The sequence below is a fragment of the Dermacentor variabilis genome, chromosome 6 (genome assembly GCF_050947875.1).
Source record: "Dermacentor variabilis isolate Ectoservices chromosome 6, ASM5094787v1, whole genome shotgun sequence".
Classification (NCBI taxonomy): domain Eukaryota; kingdom Metazoa; phylum Arthropoda; class Arachnida; order Ixodida; family Ixodidae; genus Dermacentor; species Dermacentor variabilis.
This window is the reverse complement of record NC_134573.1, coordinates 189,445,567-189,466,296: the sequence shown is the minus strand read 5'-3', so window position 1 is coordinate 189,466,296 and position 20,730 is coordinate 189,445,567. Positions and strand designations below refer to the sequence as shown.

The window sequence follows — 20,730 nt, the reverse complement described above, 5'->3', positions numbered from 1 at the left end:
CTGCATCCGCTGTCCGGAGGGATGTCGCTCGATGATGCTCATAACCGAAGTCGGGCGTCCCTCGACGTTTCTTGAGCGCAGCGCACAGAGAAGGCCTCGTTCTCTCGTTCAGGTTCGCACAGGACACTGCAAAGTGACTTCGGGAGAGTTCACATTTTTGTTCTCGTTCCCGGCAAGCGTTAGAACTACGCTGAAACTCAACCGCTCAGTCAGCAAGCACGGCACAACCCTCACTAAGCCCTGCCAGGCTCTTTCCCCTTCTATACCACTGCCTAGTTCCTTACAGTAGTCTAGCAGCACTCAGAACGCGTCCACAAATTGGAAAATTGCACTAGAAAGCATGTCATCACTTTGAAACACTAAATAAAAGCAAAATGTTAAAGATCCTGCCTCAGGAAGAAAAACATCAGTAACAAACAATTTTGAGGCTGATTCCTACGTTAGGGGCTTCGACTTAAGCCATCGGCGTTACCGTTGAGACTCCCTTTTTGTAACGCACCTCAAAGGAATATTGTTGCAAAGCGAGGCTCCAGCGCAGGAGGCGGCCCTTTTTGGGAGAGATGGTCTGCAGCCATTGGAGAGGGCAGTGATCCGTCTCAATGATAAACCTCGAGCCGGCTAGATAGCATGACAATTTCTGAACGGCCCACACGAGACACGCACACTCTTTCTCGGTGACGCTGTACGCCTGCTCACGACTGGTCAGCTTACGACTAGCATACAGGACGGGGTGTTCTACTTCTCCATTTTCCCGTTGGCACAGTACAACGCCCATGCCTCGCTCACTAGCATCGCACTGAACAACGAACCCTTTTGTATAGTCTGGCGATCGTAGCACAGGCTGGCTTGTTAGGGCGCTCTTTAGGGCGCTAAAAGCTCTTTCCTTTGTCTCGTCCCATACGACTGTTTGGGGCTCTGTTTTTCTTAGAGCATCCGTTAGGGGAGCCGCGATATCAGAGTACCTGGGGATGTACCTCTGATAGTAGCCGGCGACACCTAAGAACGACCGAATATCGGTCTTCGTGCGCGGTTGCGGGAAGTCTCGCACAGCGGCCACCTTTATTTCAGAGGGGCGGCGACGACCCTGACCAATCACGTGACCGAGGTAGACAACCTCGGCCTGTGCTAACTGGCACTTGGGAGCCTTGACTGTCAAGCCCGCTTCGCGCAGGCGGGTTAGCACTGCCCGCAAGTGTGCCATATGCTCAGACCAGGATGCGGAGAATATCGCTACGTCGTCTAGATACGGTAAAGCGAATTCTTGCTGTCCCCGCAACACTTTATCCATGAGGCTTGAAAAGCAGTATGGCGCGTTCTTCAAACCAAAATTCAACACTTTAGGACGGAATGTTCCCATTGGTGAAATGAACGCCGCATACCTACTAGCCTCTTCTGTAAGTGGAACCTGCCAATAACCCCTGACAAGATCTAGGGTGGAAATAAACTGAGCGCTACTAACTTTCTCAAGGCGCTCCTCGATGTTAGGGATCGGATAAATTTGATCCTTAGTGATGGAATTAAGCCTGCGGTAGTCGACGCAAGGACGAGGTTCCTTGCCCGGTACCTCAACTAAAATCAAAGGGGAGGTATAATCACTCTCACCTGCCTCAATAACACCGAGCTGTAGCATTTTCTTTACCTCAGCCTCCATAATATCGCTCTGGCGGGGTGACACCCGATACGCCTTGGATCGTACTGGCTCTGGGGAGGTAAGTTCTATATCATGAGTAAGGACAGAAGTCCTACCAGGCCTCTCAGAGAACAGACCTTGAAACTCTTGTAAGAGCTGGTGTAGTTCGGTTTTCTGCTCAGGCGACAGCGGTGCTTTACTGATAAGGTCACTAATGACTTGACCGGTGTCTTCCCTGTTCGTCACTGAGCCTAGTCCCGGAAGCTCGACCGGAAGCTCTTCAGGAACGTTTACCATCATGCACACCACTGCTTCCCTTTGTCTATAAGGTTTGAGCAGATTACAGTGGTAAACTTGCTGGGCTTTCCGCTTTCCTGGCAGACTCACCACGTAGTTAACGTCCGACAGTTTTTGAACAATCCGTGCTGGGCCCTCCCACTGCACGTCTAGTTTGTTTTTTAGCGATGTGCGCAATATCATGACCTCATCGCCCACCTCAAAACGACGGGCCCTGGCTGTCCGATCATAATAAACCTTGGCCCTCTGCTGGGCCTTTGCCATTGCTTCACCTGACAACTCCTGTGCCCTTCTTAAGCGTTCGAGGAGCTTAAGCACGTACTCCACCACGACTGGGTCGTCGCCCCTGCCTTCCCACGATTCTCGAAGCATGCGAAGCGGAGATCGCAGCGAGCGACCGTACACCAGCTCAGCTGGCGAAAACCCCGTAGCCGCATGCGGCGCGGTCCTTAATGGAAACATCACCCCAGGCAGACACAGCTCCCAGTCAGTTTGATGTCCAAAACACAATGCTCTCAACACGCGCTTCATGACGGAGTGGAGCTTCTCAACGGAATTCGACTGTGGGTGGTACACTGAGCTGTGTGACAGCTTTACCCCACACCTTTCGAGAAAAGTTGTCGTCAAAGCGCTAGTAAACACTGTGCCCTGATCTGATTGGATTTCCGCAGGAAAACCAACTCGCGCAAATATGGACAGTAGTGCATTGACTATCTCAACTGAGCTGAGTTCTTTAAGCGGTACTGCTTCAGGGAACTTTGTCGCTGGGCAGATCACAGTGAAAATGTGTCTGTACCCCGTGGCTGTTACCGGCAGAGGTCCCACTGTATCAATAACGAGCCGTCTAAAAGGCTCCGTAATGATAGGTACCAATCTCAACGGCGCCCTCGATTTGTCCCCTGGTTTGCCCACCCGCTGACAGGTGTCACAGGTCCTCACAAAGTGTTCTGCGTCACGAAAACACCCTGGCCAATAGTACTCTTGCAAGAGACGGTCCTTAGTTTTCTTAACTCCTAGGTGTCCGGACCACGAACCCCCGTGCGACAAGCGCCACAGATCCTGACGGTAGCACTGAGGAACGATCAGCTGATCGTACTCCACTCCCCTGCGGTCTAGATACTTCCGGTACAGGACTCCACCTCTTTCCACAAAACGCGCATTTTTCCTGGCGATACCTTCCTTGACAATGCAGCGTATGTTTTCTAGGCTGCCATCCTTCTTTTGCTCGGCTATCAAAGCCGACCGGCTGACTTTTAGCAACCTATTAAGTCCGTCTGACGTAGGCGCGATGAGCAAATCTGCAGATAGCTCTTCTAACTTTCCCGCATCGGGATTTTCCTCTCCAGTATCTGGTGCCTTTAACGTTACAGACTCAATTTTATTCAGTTCGGGCGTGCTCTGAATATCAGCTTGCTGCGCCTCTGACCCTTTTTCATTGTTTGATAACGTCGGCCCCGCAACTACCGCCTTTGCAGCGAGCTCCCGAACCTTCGATCTGGTTAAGGCCTGAACGCTAGCCTCACCAAACAAAAGCCCCTTCTCGCGCAGGAGGTGATCGGACCTGTTCGAAAATAGGTACAGGTACTGGGGGGGCAGCATAGATGACACTGCCGCCTCCGTCTGAAGCGCTCCGAAAGGTCCTTCAATAAGCACTTTTGCTACGGGCAGACTCACGCTATGAGCTTCCACGGCTTGCTTGATCCATGCGCACTCGCCCGTGAACATATGGGGTTCTACGTAAGACGGGTGAACTACATCCATTGTAGCTGCGGAATCGCGAAGCACTCGGCACTCTTTCCCGTTCACGAGGAGGTCTCGCATGTAAGGCTCGAGAAGCTTCATGTTCTCGTCAGTGCTGCATATTGACAAAAACACAACTTTTGGTTTTGTTTCCGGACACTGCGCCGAAAAGTGACCCGGCTTCTGGCACGTATAACACACGCGCGCTTGCCTCGTCTCGAACCGCTTTCTGCGTTCGGCTTCGGCTGCCGCCGTCTCCTTAGGTTCGGTCGCACTGCTTTCACTCGCATCCGCACTACGTGTGTTCCCTTTTGCTCTCATGGGTGTGAACTTCGGCCTCTCAAACTTCGAGCCAAATTCACCCTTTTGACCGTCTTTAGCTCCGCGAGCCCGACGCGTCACAAACTCCTCGGCTAGCTCAGCGGCTTTAGCCACCGTACAAACGTCTGGCCTATCCAAGACCCAGTACCGCACGTTCTCAGGTAACCGACTATAAAACTGTTCTAGCCCGAAACACTGCAGAACTTTCTCGTGGTCACCAAACGCTTTCTCTTCTTTGAGCCACTCCTGCATGTTTGACATAAGCCTGTACGCAAACTCTGTGTATGACTCACTTCTGCCTTTCTCATTTTCCCGAAACTTCCGACGGAACGCCTCCGCTGACAGCCTGTACTTCTTTAGCAGACTCGATTTCACTTTGTCGAAATCCTCTGCCTCCTCTCTATCCAAGCGAGCGACTACGTCGGCCGCCTCGCCGGGTAACAAAGTGAGCAAGCGCTGTGGCCACGTTTCCCGAGAGAACCCCTGCTTCTCGCACGTTCGCTCAAAGTTAACCAGGAACAAACCAATGTCCTCTCCAAGCTTAAACGGCCGCATCAGGTCAGTCATTTCGAACAATACGCGTTCTCCTGCACCGTGTGCCTGACTTCCATTACGAGCGCGTTCCATCTCTACCTCGAGACGCTTCATTTTCAAAGCGTGTTGACGGTCGCGCTCTTCTTTTTCTTTCTCTTTTTGTTCTTTAAGTTCGCGCTCCTGTCTTTTTGCAGTCTCCCTTTCCTCAATGGTCTCAAGGCATTCCGACAGCTCGTCATCCTCAGCTTCTAACTCAAGAATAGCCCTTAGCAGTTCTGGTTTTCTGAGTTTGTCCGAGACATCCAGACCCAACTCTCTTGCAAGCTCCAGCAATTTCGGTTTGCGCAACGACTTCAAATCCATGGCTGCTCTGAATGCTGCTTTCTCTACTGCCTAATATTGTCTTGCCGCAAACTAACCCGGCAGCAACGACAACCACAATTACCAGCTCTGTTTCTGACACTAACAAAAGCCTGGCAAAGCTCAGAAGAAGAAAGTCCCGCACTCACCAAACCTCGCAGCCAAGAATTCAGCGCAGTCGTTCCGCTGCAGGCAACCAGTCATCACACAGGGCTCGTTGCACTGCTCCCGGATGGTCGTTGAGCTGCTCAGCATACAGTCAACTGCATATCTTCGCTGCTGGCCTCCGTTGTCGCGATCTCACCGCTGGCAGACAGTTGTTGGGAACTCGGCGCTGACGCCCGTTGTTGCACCTGGGTCGCAAGCCCCAAGGGTAGCGTTGGCCTGGCGGCCTGGGGCACAACTGGAAGCATCCGAAGGTCCCGGCAAAGCATGAGTCGACTGGTAACAACAAAACAACTTGTTTATTCTAACATCGCAAAGAGTTGGCGGTCAGGTCGACCGAAGTAGAGAGACGGGAGAGCACGTTACTCAACAAAAGAAATCGGAGCCTTTTTTGGCGTCCGGGGGCGCAGCTGCTTTTATACTCTCGCAGTTGAGGGCAAGAAGGAACCCCTCTATAGACGAGCACGTGACTGTGCCGCTCGGGCACAATGGGATGAGAAGGTGGCGCAGCCGTCGTGCCGGCGCCGTTCGGGCACAATGGGAAGAGAAGGTGGCGCATACGTCGTGTCGGCGCCGGTCAGACCCCCTCGCTTCACAGTTGGGGGAGCTCCTCTCCCCGGCTGCCGCGCTTCGACAAGCGTGGGCACCAACATGCACATACACACACACACGCACATGAAGACACGTGGCATTGGAACATGCCTGGACGCGCTTGGCGGGGAGGCGTAGCGGCGGCGCCGAACGGGCCAAAATGTCTGCCGCTTTGAACGAAGCCCCGGCGTCCGTTGCATCCGCGCCGGCTATACCGCGCGTCGTAGGCGAAACGTAAAAACAGCGTCGGCGAGAGGACGGAGGCCTGGGGGGTGCCACGCTGTCCGAGCTCGACTTCTTCGGACGTGAGGTCTCCGGCACGGAGCACAGCCTTGCGGCGGATTAGGAAGGAGCGGACGAACTCGTAGAACCGGCGTCCGAGCCCTAGGTTCGCGATCACCTTAAGTATTGCCGAGTGCTCGATGTTGTCGAATGCCTTCTCCAGGTCGAGGCCGAGTATGGCGCGGGTCCCAAAGTGGCCCCGGCGTCTATGATCTGGTGTTTCAGGAGAAGCATCGTATCCTGCGTCGAGAGCTCGGGTCGGAAGCCGATCATGTGGTGTGTAAAACAGTCCTGGTCTTCGAGATACCGGCCGACTCTGTTGAGTACGACATGCTCGGCCACCTTACCCACGCACGACGTGAGCGAGATGGGGCGAAGGTTATCGACGCCAGGCGCCTTGCCCGGTTTCGGAATCGATCGTCTGGGCGAGTTTCCAGCCGTCAGGTAACTCGCCCCGCCCCCACACGTCATTTATGGCGCCCGTGAGGTACACGACCGAGGGGTCGTCAAAGTTTCGCAGGAGCTTGTTGGTTATGCCATCGGGGCCCGGGGCGGAACGGCCGTTTAGTTCGTGGAGAGCCCGGCGTACCTCTTCGACGGTACCTGTGTAATCGGGATGTAGGGTCGGCGGACCTGTGGGTATCGGCAGGTACTTATGCACAAGGATCTTGACGACGTCATCCGGCGAAGTGGTGCCTTTGGCCTGGTGAAGGACTTTGGTGAGCGAGTGGCGCTGGTTCGTGCGGGTGTTGGTCTCGTCGAGCAGGTGTTTGAGGAGGTTCCACGTCTTCCCGTTGCGGATCTGTCCGTCGACCGAGTTACGCACCTCGTCCCATTGCTGTTTGGATAGGGTGCTACAGTGTTCTATTATAGTCTTGTTCAGTTCAGCAATGCGTTTGCGAAGCTTGCGGTTGAGACGCTGGCTCTTCCATCGTGTCAGTAGAGACTGTTTGGCCTCGAGCAAGTGGGCGAGGCGGCTGTCCATCTTCTCGGTTGGCATATCCGTGCTGAATGTTTTTGTGGCCTTACCGACGTCGGCCTTGAGCTGAGCCATCCACGTCTCGAGGTTCGGGGCAGTGTCGTGAGGGAGTCGGGAGGCGCGAGTCTTGCGAAAGAGGTCCCAGTCGACCCACGTGTAGGACTTGGGCTTCCTGACGATACTGGGTAAGTGCACGGCCAGTATGAGATGGTCGCTGCGAAGATCCTCCGCAAGATTGGACCAGCGGGCATCGGCTGTGTTCTTCACGAAGCAGAGATCCGGGGTGGTGTCTCTGTGCGTGGACGTGCCGATGCGGGTAGGGAACGTCTTGTCTGTCACTAGGGTGAGATCCAGCTCGTTCGCATGCTGCCACAGCGCGGTGCCCTTGGGAGTGTCATATACGCAACTCCAGGTGCGATGCGCAGCGTTATAGTCACCAGCTATCACGAGCGGGTTTGAACCTGCAAAACCGATGGCTCTCTGGAATAGGCGTCGGAAACGTTGACTCTTTTGTCTGGGGCTGCTGTACACGTTGAGGATGTACACACTTTGTCGGGACGCGTCGCTTGGGGGAATCTCCGTCATGACGTTGTCCACCTCGGATGTGCCGAGGCCATGCGCGAGGCAGGTGAGCTTTTTAGAGACCAGCGTGGCGGTACCAGGTCTTCCCGCGAGGCCTGGTAACCACCGGTAACCGATGGACGTGGCGCTGTGTGTTAGAGTTTCTTGCAGTAGGATTACGTGGGGCTTGGCGTCGTGGCTGCGTAGGTATTGCTGCAGGGAGGGTTTCCGCGCAGTGAAAATCCTGCAGTTCCACTGCCAGATGCGGAACGCTTCATCTCGCCTGGCCATCTTGATGCTTGTGGGGGTCATCCCGGGCGCCTGACGGTTGGAAGGGGGCTGCGTGTGCGGGTGGATTGGCCATGGGGTGTTGTGGCGAGACCGGCTTACCAGCGGCAATGGCGGGGGCTACGACGTTTTCGAAATAATGTTCTACTGTCCCCAACCGATTACCGTGAGCCATGAAGGTGGAGTGTACGCAGACCATATTCTCTCCGAGAAAGCGGAGGCTCTCTTTAATTGCCGACAGCGTACTTTTAATCTCTTCTAACTCGGGTTTCAGTTCTGATAGGGCGCGAGCAACGGCGCGCTTCTTGGGCGCGCTTCTTGGGCGTCGGCGCTAGCAGCGCTAACAGGTTGCGGCGGTGGTGACGGGGCTACTGCCTTGGCGGCGTTCTCGGCGGCGGGCAACATGGCTGCGCGTGCGCTCCTGTCGCTTTGTGGTTCGGCAATCGCCGTCGTAAGTCTGAGGATTCTCTTTCATAGTGGCGTTTTCGCGTTTCAGTAACGCTATCTCGGATGTCTCGGATGTGTTAGTGTCTGTAACGTGCTCTGGGAATGAGCCCGACCCTACCTGTGATGTGGTGTCGTTTCTTCTTCCCCGGACGACGTCCGTCCAGGTGAGGATGTCTCGTGTCATGTTGCTCGTTGGTGGTGCCGGCGAGCTTGAAAATCGTTGACAGGAGGGCCAGGAGCGGGATCCAGAACGGGAGCCAGAACGGGACCCGGGCCCGGACTTGGAGTGAGAAACGGAGTTGTCTCGAGATGCGCCGCGCGGCGCACCACGGGAGCGGGCCCGGGGTCGGTTACGGGATGTAGATGCACGCCTGGAGTGGCTCCGGGATCGGTTGTCCTCAGCGGCCCGGCCACCTCCAGGGAGGTGCGGGTAGTCGTCTTCGGTGGTAGCGATGGCGGACTTGGGCATTGTAGTACAGTTGCCGCCGTTCCTCGTCAAACGTGCTCTCTCCTATCGCCGTCGTCGCACCACGTATGGAATGTGGTAGCGTTCCTTGCAGGCTTTGTCGACGGTGAGATAGGGGCCACCGCATAGCTTACATTTGGGTGCACAGTAGTGCTCCCGAGTGGGGTTTGGGGCACCACAGCCTCGGCAGATAACGTCCCGGGGGTTTGGGCACACGTCCGCACGGTGGTCGAGCCGACCGCAGGCGTAACATATATCGACCTGCCTGCGGTATAGCGTGCAGTGCATGAGAACCGATCCGTAGCGCCCGAAATTGGGCACTCGATGGCCGTCGAATGCCACGATTACTGCGGTGGTGGTGCCTATGCGTTTGGCGGCCAATGCCAGTGGATTTCTGTCATTGACGATTTTCGAGTCGATGTCCATCGGCCCGTCTTGCACGGGGACTCCGCGGATGACTCCCTTGAAAGTGGACTGTGGTGCCGCTTCGTAGGTGCTGATCTCGTGGGTAACGCCTTGGATGCAAATTTGCTTTACTCGCACGTAGCGGTTAGCATTTTCTCTGAGCGGAGTGCTTGCCGCTAAGATATTCTGTTTGTTGTTGAGGCATAGCGTGTCCGAGTGTTGTTGTGCCGGGCCGAAGCCGGCGTCGGCAACCACAGCAGCGCCAACCTTTGCTATGTTGAGTCCCCCACCAGGCTTTATAATAATGCGAGCGCTAGCAAGATTAGCGGTACCGCAGCCAGCAGTGGAAGAATACGACGACGAAGGCGCGAGCGATATATTGAGGCAAAGAATTTGAGCCTGAAATCACAGCACTGACTGGCAGTGGGCCAGTGACGTCAACGCTTTCGCAGAGCGAGGGGCAGTATGGGAACGCTAGCATGATGAGCGGCAACGGAGCCAGCTGTGGAAGAAGGCAAGGACGACGAACGCACAGGCAGTGGCACGAGCCATTGCTGATGATAGTTTTTGCTCACCCAGATTTGTTGACGGACACGAGAAATGCACGGAGCACTATCCACAAACAGCTTCGCTGTAATAAGTGTGTGGGGGTGTGCATGAACCCGATGATATGCCTGAACCCGATGATATGCCTTATCCGTATGTGTACAACCGCAGTTGTTACCCGGCGTCTTGCATAATTTTGGCCAGCCGATGCACGAGCTTTGAAGTGTTCTTATACCCAATCCTCCCGCCGCGTGATTGAGTGCGAGAGAGAAAACGGTAATGTCATCAAGTGCCGCGACGGATCGATGTTTTTCGCAATGTCAGACGTGGATTCTAAGGAAGAAAGAAATAGGTCAGTGAGACTCGAGTGCTTCCTTCGACTCTTAATTCGTTTTCTCCGACCGCAGGAGGAATTGTCGAAGCGAACGCACACATTTTCGGAAGAGCTTATTTGCGGTGCGCACAATGACAATGGATTCGTATATTGTGCTTCCCCTCCATAATACCTTTGGTACGGAGGGCATCACTCAAATAAAAGAAAATGATGTCATCCTCATCCGCGACGGCACCGGCCTGCTGCATCCTCCGCAACGGTGTGCGTGTGCGGATCCCAATTGCGCATTGCCGCAGGCCGGGCATGAACTTAATTTGCAGTGGCAATGGTGGACAAAGCTTGGTGTTTCTGTGCCGCACAGGGTAAGAGTGGCCTGACGACCACGACAGGGATGGCCGCACAGAGCAAACGCCTGCTTCGCTGCAGTGAATGGATACGAAAGAGTGCAACAGCCAGAGCCCGGATGGAGCCGAAGAGTAAATCGCGATGCAGGCGGGCCTTCACAGAATCTCTCCTGGTTGTGTTCGCTTTCGTGTAGTTCTTCGATTCTTTGATGAGTGGCAGGAGTTCTGTCCTTGAGTAATGCTTCGCCGAGCCGGGTCCGAAACACGCCTCGAGCATACTTGAGCAAATGGCGGTGCTCCCGGCTAACCGCTTCCACGTCTTGTTCGCCGCCTTTGCCATTTCCTGGTGCCTTAAGCAGGCTCTCGCTGTCCGCCCTCGCACGCGGGATATAAGCTCGTGAATGATCTAATTTTGGAAACACTAGACCTTTGCAATAACCGGCTTGATTTTTTAACGCAGAACTGAAGGCTGCGTTTGCGCCGGTGTTATTGAATTGAATCTTTATTTCCGTGTTGTACATGAAGTATGGTGGCAGTTGCAGATGCTCTGAAGCAGCTTCACCAGATCCCACTACCTACAAAGGGCTGCAAAGCAGTGACACCTTATATTGAAGAAAATCAAACATGAAATACCGAACTTGCTACAATAATAAACGAACATCATTATTACTAGACACGAATTTAGCAGGGTACAATATTTATTCATTAGGCATCATGAAGTAACAATAATGTAGAAACACCGGACAAAAAATGGCTGTGGCTTAGCTAAGGTTAAGCCCAGGATGCGAAGCATACTAGCCTTTATTTTAGTTGTTGAACCACTGTTTAGCCTGGTGAGCTGCTGTTGCTTGGCTATAGTTGGTTCGGCTAGACGAAGAAACAACTCATGCAGGCGAGCGCACGAGCTGAGACCCGGCTATGTAGCTACGCGGCCGCAAGCGAGCGCACGAGTTGAGCCTCCGCTTTTGCAGCTGTTATGACGTCACATGGTAGCTACGCGGCCGCGCGCGGCGCAGCAAGGAAGAGCGTGGTTGTGCGGCTAGTATGCTTCGCATAAAAGTCTGAGTGCCCTTCCACTCTGTGAAGAAGGATGAACAGCGAAGCTGTGTATATGTGGGCCCCTTAATGGCGAACTGCACCTCCGCCGCTAGCCGGTCAGGCATGGCACTATCTTGGGGATTTGTTTCTACACGCGGACAGGATAGTGGGGAAAGTATCCTTTAATTGCTTCGCTGTAAAAGTTTAAAGAACAAGCAGGCATATACAAGACACAGAATTGAACTCATTTGACAAATCACACCCACATGACAGAAATAAACATTAAAATTATAAAAAGACATATTGTGACATCTGTTTGACTTTATATTTTATATGCTTACATCACTGCCATAGAGATAATTACAGATTTCAGGAACAACGTGCACATTATCTGGTTGCCACAAGTTGTGCGTGATCCAAACACTAACCAAAGGTTATGGTGCCGTGAGTCATACTTATGCTCAGTGAGCTTTAGGTTGGGTAGTTTATAAATAATTATTCTTTGCTTAAAATATTCTTTTATCGCATTGTAAATGCGGTGATCTATAAAGATTTTACAGACCTGTTAATTTATATGTTTGTTGTATATAATTAAAGAAGGCTGAGACGACGTTAATCAACAATCTTAAAAAGCCTATTTCGAAGTCTAGCAAGCTTATGAATGCTTCGTTGCGTGGTGCTGCCCTATAATTGAAAAAAGTAATGAGCCTAAGATAGAAAAAGAAACCAATGGTAAGTAATCAGTGTTGCCTTCAACAGAAGTAGGTAATTGGTGCAATAAAATCACTAAGTATGCGTGCTGTTTTTTCGCTATATATACGTGTTCTACATGCGGGTCCCATAGCCTGTTATCAGAGAATATGACACCCAGCGTTTCTACGTGATCGACAATTCGAATAAAGTTAGTTTAAGATAGAGAGAAGTTAGATGCATATGTTTTCATTTTGCTCGAAGATAACTAACTACCTTAGTGTTCTTTCTGCATCAATTTCTAATCCATTCGAGCAAGCCCAATCATATAACTTCTGTAATATATCATTCTGTATTTGAACTAACTGATTTGTATCTCCATGAGCAAAAATAGACTAGTATTACCAGCATAAACGATAAAGTTTGCTGAAGAATGTATGTGTGCAATTTCATTTATGTATAAAGTGAAAAAAAAAAAGATCGTAAAGTGCTGCCTTGGGGAACACCGAGAAAGTTTGATTCAACTGTCGAAATAAAGTTGTCTATGCATACATATTATTTATTTTGATTAAATACGTGTCAAACATTTCTAAGGCCACACCGCGTATACCACATAATTCTAGCTTTTGTAGTGGAAAATTTCTATTCAGAGAATCGAAAGCCGTGTTGAAATGTACAAAGACAACAAGCACGAATGGTTTATTTTTGATGCTACTCAGAATAAACTCTCTGGCGAAGAAGTTCGGTGGATCGATTTTTCCGAAAGCTGTACTGTGAGTCACGTAATAGGTCGTGTTTGTTAACGAATTATGCTAATTGGGAATCAAGAATATTTTCTATTATTTTAGAAAATATCGGCAATATTGATATATGCCTGTAGTTAGCTAGGTTATTCTTATCTCCATTTAAAAAAACGCAATGATTAGAAACTCCAGTAAGCGCGCACGAAATTATATAATCCACATATGGAATTTGCGATTCGCTCGTTGGGTAACCCGTTTCGAAATAGTATACCAACCTGAATCCAACGGGCGCTGACGAAATTTATGACATCACGGATTTCGAGGTGGCAGTGACATCGAGTCTTTTCGCGTCTTATACCAAACCTGCCTTACGATCGAGGCATAAATGTTGGCCGATTTGCAATGCGGAAGCTTAGCCTATACCGTGGACTCGGTAGTCCTCTGTAACGTATAGTGCACCTTCAGCAAACATGTAGAGGACATTTCCCTATACATTACGCATAGCGACGCCCTTTGTAGCATGCGAAGTTATGCGACTGTTGCTTCTAATTGCGTCACGCGATTACTCCGGACCAAAAGGGAGGCCGAAAAGCATCACGCGCGGCGCTCCGTTCGGCTCGTATGCGGCGGAGGCAGCGTCATCTACCGGAAGACAACCTCATTCTCACCAGAGCCAGCACGGCGCCGTTGCGTAATTTGTCGAAAGACTTCAGCGCGGGTCGAGCATTGCGAGTTGTTGTAACCCCGTCCGGCGTCACCGAACGAACGCTCGCCTTTTAAGGAGCGCAATTAGAGCGCGGCCTCTCTCAGTCACTCACTTCCGCGCAGAACGTGTTCATAGGCCGCCAGTTACGAGATTCCTCATAAATTTGTCGGGTCCCGCGCGACCTCCGCGGTATTATGCGTCACGGAGCCTACAGAGACCTGCAGCTTTGAAATTACAGGTGTGAAATAGAAAAATAAAGCGAAGAAGGGTAGGCTGCTTGCTAACACAAGCGGACGTTCCCCTTGCTTCCCCGTGGACCGACATGGTGTCAACGAGGTTTCCCGCGCTCCGCTGAGAAACTGGAACAGCGATGTTTTCCTCCCGGCACTTATTGTGGACGTCACGTGACCCACCGAGGCGAGCTGTGCGTGCATTTAGAAGCAGGAGGACCATCCCTGGCCACCCAGCTGTCGACTGCGTGATATCGCGCTGGCTTTTCGTAGCGCCTTCTTTTCATGGCGCTTCTGCGCTTGGCGTGCATTGTCCCAGAGGCTGTTACGCGGCGCGCCCTGCAAATGTGTTCTCTGTAATTGCTCGCAGTCGTCCGTTCTTTCTCGAGTGCAGCAAATCCAGCGACCGCCGTTGCAGTCGTCGCCGAGCTAAGCTCGTGCGATGAGCTGCAGGAACTGGAGCGACATTTCAGAAGCGCACGCGAAACGCGGTTAGCGCGTCCGCATCGGTTGCTGGATTCTCTTTCTGCCAACGGAATATTTCGTTCCGCGTGCGGCGCATACGCGATATCTCGCAGCCATCTAAGCGTTGGCCGCACTGACAAGATTTCCAACTACGTGAGTCAACAATAAATATAATTGAGTGTGTACTGTTCGCGGCCATTCCCGTATTATCTTCAACGTCGTTGTTAAATAGGAGCATGATGTTTAGAGATAGGGTTCAGCGTTTTCCGGGATTAGTGTAGAAAATTCGGCGTACTTTTTTCTGCTTCTTTGCACTCGAAAATTCACTTTTTCTTTATTTTTTACTGAGTGTATATTTACGCATGAAGTGCCACAAAATTTTTTTGGTGGGTAATTTCTGTAGCTGACCACTTTTTTTTGGTGCAGATTTGGATCAATAATTTTGTTGACATCTAACCGTGCTAAATGACTGCACCTTCACAACTATTATTAAGTGTATTGGATTTATTCACAAGGTTTTCGATAAGCAGTCTAGCAACAGCACAACATCGTATGCGACGATGACGTGGGTATGTAGCAATTAAGAGTCAGGGCGCTTGAAATCCGAGGAGAAATGAAATGACACTTCATTTATAACATCATATGGGGACAGAGCTGCAACGAGTACTGCTGAAAACAAGCGATTCATGTAGACAGTGCAACCTCCAGTTATTGAGTTCATCCGCCGCAGTGGTCGCAGCGCAAACATTGCACGGACTCGGGCCAGCATACAGGGCTTTCGGGCTAAATCCTCTGCGTGCGTGTGCTGCTATAGGGTGGCAACGACGAAAAAAGTGGAGAACTTCGCAGGCACCAAAAAACCGATCAGTGCCCCTAGCGAACATACACTCCTCCGAGCCGCAGATGAACATCGTCGTTGGGAACGACTACTTATGAATGGTGTCCTCGTGTGGTCGCGCACAATGCGCTTATCGCGTTGCTTTACAGAATGTTTTAGAGCGCAGCTCTTGGGCGCCAGTTCCGGCTCTGAGCGCCGGCGTCGTCGCTCGGTTACGTAACCGAGCGCAGCAAAAGGATGAAAGAGCGAACGCGGAGCGCGGGTGAAAGACAGCGGTAGCGAAGAAAGCGCGAGGAGGAAAGTGGAGTGGTGAAAGCATGAGAAGAAAAGTCGTGCATCGCCGCGCAAGACGGCTTTTGCGGCGACGATGGCTATGAGATGGCGCTGGAGTAGCGCGCGTCGTTTGTATGGAAACAAAAGCGCTGCATGTGCGAGGCCTGTCTGCGGCGGCTGCCGTGAATGGCGTCCGCGCGTCACTATTAGCCAGACAGTCGCGCCACACTTCGCTCCGTTTGCGACGTGCCGCAAGAGACGGATGGTCCGCGCCAGCCAGTATATCGCGAAATGAAAACACGTATACTACTGTGCTCAAATTTCGCATTAAGAAGTATCGTAATCGTCGGTTAATTTTTTTTTTGTTCAAGAAGATTGTAGGGGCGAAGCTGCGGCATACAGCTTGAATGTGCCTGAAGGCCCTCGCACGTATAGCTTATGTGTACCAAAATTCACACGCTCCGCTGTGCACATAACTTTCAGTCTCTTCAGATAGCATGCCGGCGCAATTATCAGTGTATGAATAAATTTTTTGCGATAGAATCGTTTTTCGGAGGCAATTCCGACTGCAAAGTGGCACGACCGGCACGACTATTGGACGCGATAGTGGTATGCAAATGAAGTATGCAAATATAGAGGAGACATCGACAACGAAGTGATAACAAGAAAGCCGCTCGACGCGAGCCCGTCGATGCGCTATAGCGACAGAAACACGAACGCAGTCCATCCCGACAACATGCACCCAGCCTCGGGCCGGGTTTACTCGGCGCTTTTGCTGGTTGGATCTAAAAGCCGCGCACAAGGAGCACAGAGCGCAACGATACAACGTTTTCTTCTTTTCTTTTCTTTTTTTTTTTTTGCAGAGCTTCTGCTCCCGTTTTCGAAAAATACTTTTCACACAGCTGCCGCTCCCAGTTGCCGGCAAGTTATCTTTCCGTGCACTTTCGTTCCCCTTTTCCGCATTAATTATGCATTTCAATTAAACTAATAATTTCACCCTGCCTTTTCTAACGCCGTTGTGCTTTATATAGTTTAAAGAACAATTAGCCCCACAGATCCGCTGATTTTTCTCACTGTGCACAAATTTATAGCGGAATTTTAAAGGTCCTCTTTACAATATTATGTCCACTATTGACGCCGTATAATAAGTCAAGTTCGTGGTATTGGGATATCTGCTTTCAATGTTCACTTACAGTGTTGTTAAATTCATGTTTGGTTTCACTGAATTTTGTTTTCGATATTTGGCTATTGCGAAAAGAACATTGAGAGCCAGCATGAAAAAGAAGCTTTCAACAGTTCGTTGATTTTTGCCCTCGCTATTAAAAATTTCCGCAAACACCTCTCTTTGGTATCTCGTGCGTCAACTTGAGACCCATTACTCAATTTCACTTAGCAGGTATAGAAGAAAAAAGTACGTTTTCCTGACGTATGTATACTTTTGAGTACAGCGTACATCTGTTGCAAGTGAGAAATACATAAGTATGCGATTCGGGCCAAACTGGTGAAACGACGAATCAGTGTGAATAGTTTGTTCGGTTGCTCACAGCAATCCTAGCGAGTTTCAGGTGGCCGTGTAGGCGGCAATTAGTCAACTGGAGCGCCCAGCAACCTCTGCACACGAAATAGTCGCGGAGGTCGTTGTGCGAGCATTCCGCCACGGCAGGTGACGTCAGTCTCGTCAACGACCTCTCGAGTGCTTGTGACCCACGCGCCGTCTGAAGAAGGTCGCAGCGAAATGTGGCTTTCTCTCGTTCTTTTTGTTTTTCTTTGACAGAAAAAAAAAGACGAATGGCAGGAAAGAATACCGGCTTATGTCAAGAAGCACGCTATGTGCTTTATAGAGAGTTGGTTTATACTTACAGGCTATCGTGTGGCAAGTGTTATATCGGTAAGAATGGGAGGTGCTTGAGCGACAGACTGAGGGAGCATGATGTAATTCAAAGGTGGTTGCGAAACAAGCGCATCTGGTCGGTCATTACCCCCAAGTTGTGAACGTTCTCAACTTTGTAACGCTGCACGTGTCCTCGGCCACAACAAACCTGAAAACGAGAAGAATTAACCTGTGAAGTCCTCTGCATACAAAAGAGAGCTAGGGAATACTTGCATCGGCATTACCAATTTGGTGTCTTGACGAAGAAGGCGGGGTACTTCAGTCAAAGTTTGGGTTGACATGCACGCGTAGTAGATCCTTTCTTTTTTTCCTGCCTTCTTTCATACCCACGGCTGCTCTGCTTCAGCAAACAAGTCCAGCGTCTTTCCTGCCTGTTTATGATTGCTACCGTTTTTTTTTATGTAACTCCTATTCCTTCTTTTACTGCTGGAAAGAATGGTGCCTTGCGTACGCAGTCACAACGCAGTGCCGACGCGTTCCACCAGCTGTCAAGACGGCCCGCTACCGTTTTCATTACGTAATGGCGTCTCGCTTCTTGCACGCTCGCTTGTCCCCTGCGTCACTTTCTGCGCCAAGTACCCGAGCGTCGCTGGAGGCCTTTGTGTAGCACGATCCGCGCGGAGCCGGCATTTCGTGGTTCGTTCATCGCAGGCGAATCCCGCACGCTCTTTTGTTCCGTGCATTTCTTTCTTTACATCATTTCGGCGCAAACGGTTGCAATCATTCCCGCTTCCGCCCTATCGGTGTTTACCGCCCCGTCTATTTGTCCGCACGGAGATTTTATGACGGTGGTCCGGTGTAACGCTCGTTTGAGGACTGGCTGACGCCTTGTACACGGACAAAGCGTCGGCGCGCAGTGTCCGGAACAGGTTCCCCGTTTCGCTGCAAACGCCGCAATATTCATCGACGAGGACCCGCGAAAAAAGAAATCCGAAAGGGAGTGAAACGCGCGGAGCGAATAAAGACCAGGAAACGGCCGGCTGCAGACGAGGCGGGCGGCGCGCATTAAAAGGCCGCCGTCAACGGACGGCGCAGAACAATTGGCGAACTCCCCCGGAAACAGGCGAGAACGACCCCGAGCGTGTATTTTCGGACATGGCGAGTTGCTGACCGCAACGAGAGGAGAACATCGCAGGAATTTTCTTGTCTCCCGCATTTCACGCATTCTTCCACTTGGCGTGCACGAAGAGCGCGAGCAGTGCTTGCAGCAGAATGTAGCGCGGGATGTGAGGCGCCCCGCGCACACCGCCGCTCGGAGATCGGCGACACACGCTTGAGACGTCCTGGCCCGCGAAGTGCTTAGGCAGCTGGAACAATTGATGTAGCATTTAGTAAAGTGCAATAAGCGCAATATAATCAGGAATTGATGATACGCAGAAGCCCCCGGTGACCACGTGTACATGCCACACCTATCAGAAGCGCATATGCGACACCTCTCGCGGCTCCGCATGGCTTGCTAGCGCGGCCGAGACCGCGGGCTATATACGCCTTTGTTGTATACTCCAGTCACCGCAGCTCGTCAACCACGAACGCAAAGACGTCACCACTATAGCTCCGACGCAGCTGACTCTTTTTCTCTTAATTAAATGAGTCTGCTTTCACTGCAAACCTACAGATTATATACGCTGACGGTTCTACCAGTTTCAAGAGCTCTACCGGAGCTGTGGTTGTCCCATCGAGCTCCGTGTCCATACAGCTAAATTTTTTGCATGTTATGACATCGACAGCAGCATAGATTGCGGCTCTTCAAGGTGCCATCCACTATGTGCTCCAGGGCCGCCCTGCAAACTCCCTTGCTTCATTGCTCTTACGAGCAGATAGTGTACGTAATTAGTCATGCCCACCATCAAGCTTTCAAGAACGTATTTCAGTGGCCGTCGAGTCACTGCACAATTGCCGGCAACTATGCGGCGCAGCTCACCAAGATCGGGGCGCGTTGAGAACCGATGCAGCACGGCACGCAATTGCTCGCTCGTCTACAGCGCGTCACATTTGGACGATGAGGTTCCCCGGATTCCACCAACGCGCCACTGCAGTTCTTGCACTTCCAGTTGCCACTCGGACTCTCCCGTCCCGAAACAACCTTAGCGGTGGGCCGCCACGTGGGGTTCGACGTTACATTCACGAACGCTTGCATATTCCTCATCGGAAGGGAAACAATCGCCGCATGTCATTCTTTTTCTGGATGTCTAGAAACTATAGAGCGCACATTGTTTTCCACTGCCCATGCTTCGGCGTTCAACAATATTGTCGGCCTCGCCGCTTAGACAATAGACCGGTGTAGGAAGCAGATCCAGCAGGGACCTTGGCCGAGTAACTCTTATATGTAGACAAGGCCAGCAAATTGCACTAATACGCTTCTGAGAGGCAACTGGGCCACACGAGCGAATATAACCAAACAGGAGCGAACATTGACCTGGCCGTGCGCGCACGCTGACTCGCCTTCTTCCTTTGTGTATTTCTCCCTTTCCTCTTCTTGTGTAGGACATAGCCAACTAAACCTGTCAACACTTAACCGCATTGCATGGCCTTCTTAATCTCTCCCTCTCCTGCAGTATTTGCATGAAGCTTGGGCCTGCATGATTTTTAATTTCCTTCACTACTTTTCTTTATAGAAACGTTAACACGCGCATATACAGTGAAAAATTCGGCGGCTCCTTGTTCGTCGTGGATCGGAAGCGCAATACATTAACGTTAAATGGAGCCTGCCATTGTAGAGCAGCTACCGTGGCGGCTGCTTGTTCTTTACACTTGACGTTCTCGCTGCGTCGCGCACGTCAATCATACGTCAATAGATCAAGAGGAAGCTGTGCACAAACGTCCTAACCGCGCTATAGAACGCTGCTTGGGCCGCATGGTGCATGCGTGGTCGCCGTGAATGAGGTGGCAGTGATTGACAGTGTGCGTTCGTCCTCGAGGGAAGACGTCTCCGCGCCTTGCGTAGTAAATGCACGAAAGCGAATTACGAGAAAGCGCAGAGTCGCCCCCCAACCATGGCGGGCATGCGAGGCGAAGCTCAAGCTTCGCGCGATGCGCGCGCAGACGAGGGCACTGCACGCGCCTACCCGAAAACCCGGGCCCGCAACAGTCTTGTGGCGTACAGGAACATAGCGCAGTTAAACAAGGCGTGGGCCACAGTATATTCCCTTAGCCAGATCTCTGGCTTGAACGAAACAGTTACGGTTTCCGTAGAAGGGGATGTCCTCCCCTTGCCTCCAACCATAAGCGCCAAATCGGTGTGTAGCATCGAGAAGCTGAGCGTCGCCGTTGTCATCTAACTCCTTCGAAATGAACGCCAAAATACCTGTCCATTCACCTCCTGTCGGTCCTGGCCGCGCACTCCAATAGCCACCGTTCAACGGTATGATCAGGTTTGGAAGGTACACACCATTATGAAAGGGGAAACAGAGAGAGAGAGAAATGGCACGCAAGCATAATACGGGGCTGCACTAACGTGGTATATTGCAAATAAGCTCTCTGCGCAATTTGATTGCTTGGAGCATGAGATCGCATGAAAATAAAATAAGAAGTAAACGATTACATCTTGATGAATTTCAGTGAACGCC

At 51.5% G+C, this 20,730-nt stretch overlaps 1 long non-coding RNA gene across 1 annotated transcript in view; it reads right to left on the bottom strand.

Annotated features, from left to right (window-relative positions):
• Positions 1-19,272, bottom strand: part of LOC142584470 (uncharacterized) — a 60,993-nt gene extending 41,721 nt beyond the window's left edge. Inside the window, exon 1 of the long non-coding RNA XR_012828798.1 lies at positions 19,086-19,272. This is a non-coding gene — a long non-coding RNA (uncharacterized LOC142584470). The remainder of the gene's footprint in view (positions 1-19,085) is intronic.
• Between the last annotated feature and the right edge of the window lie 1,458 nt (positions 19,273-20,730).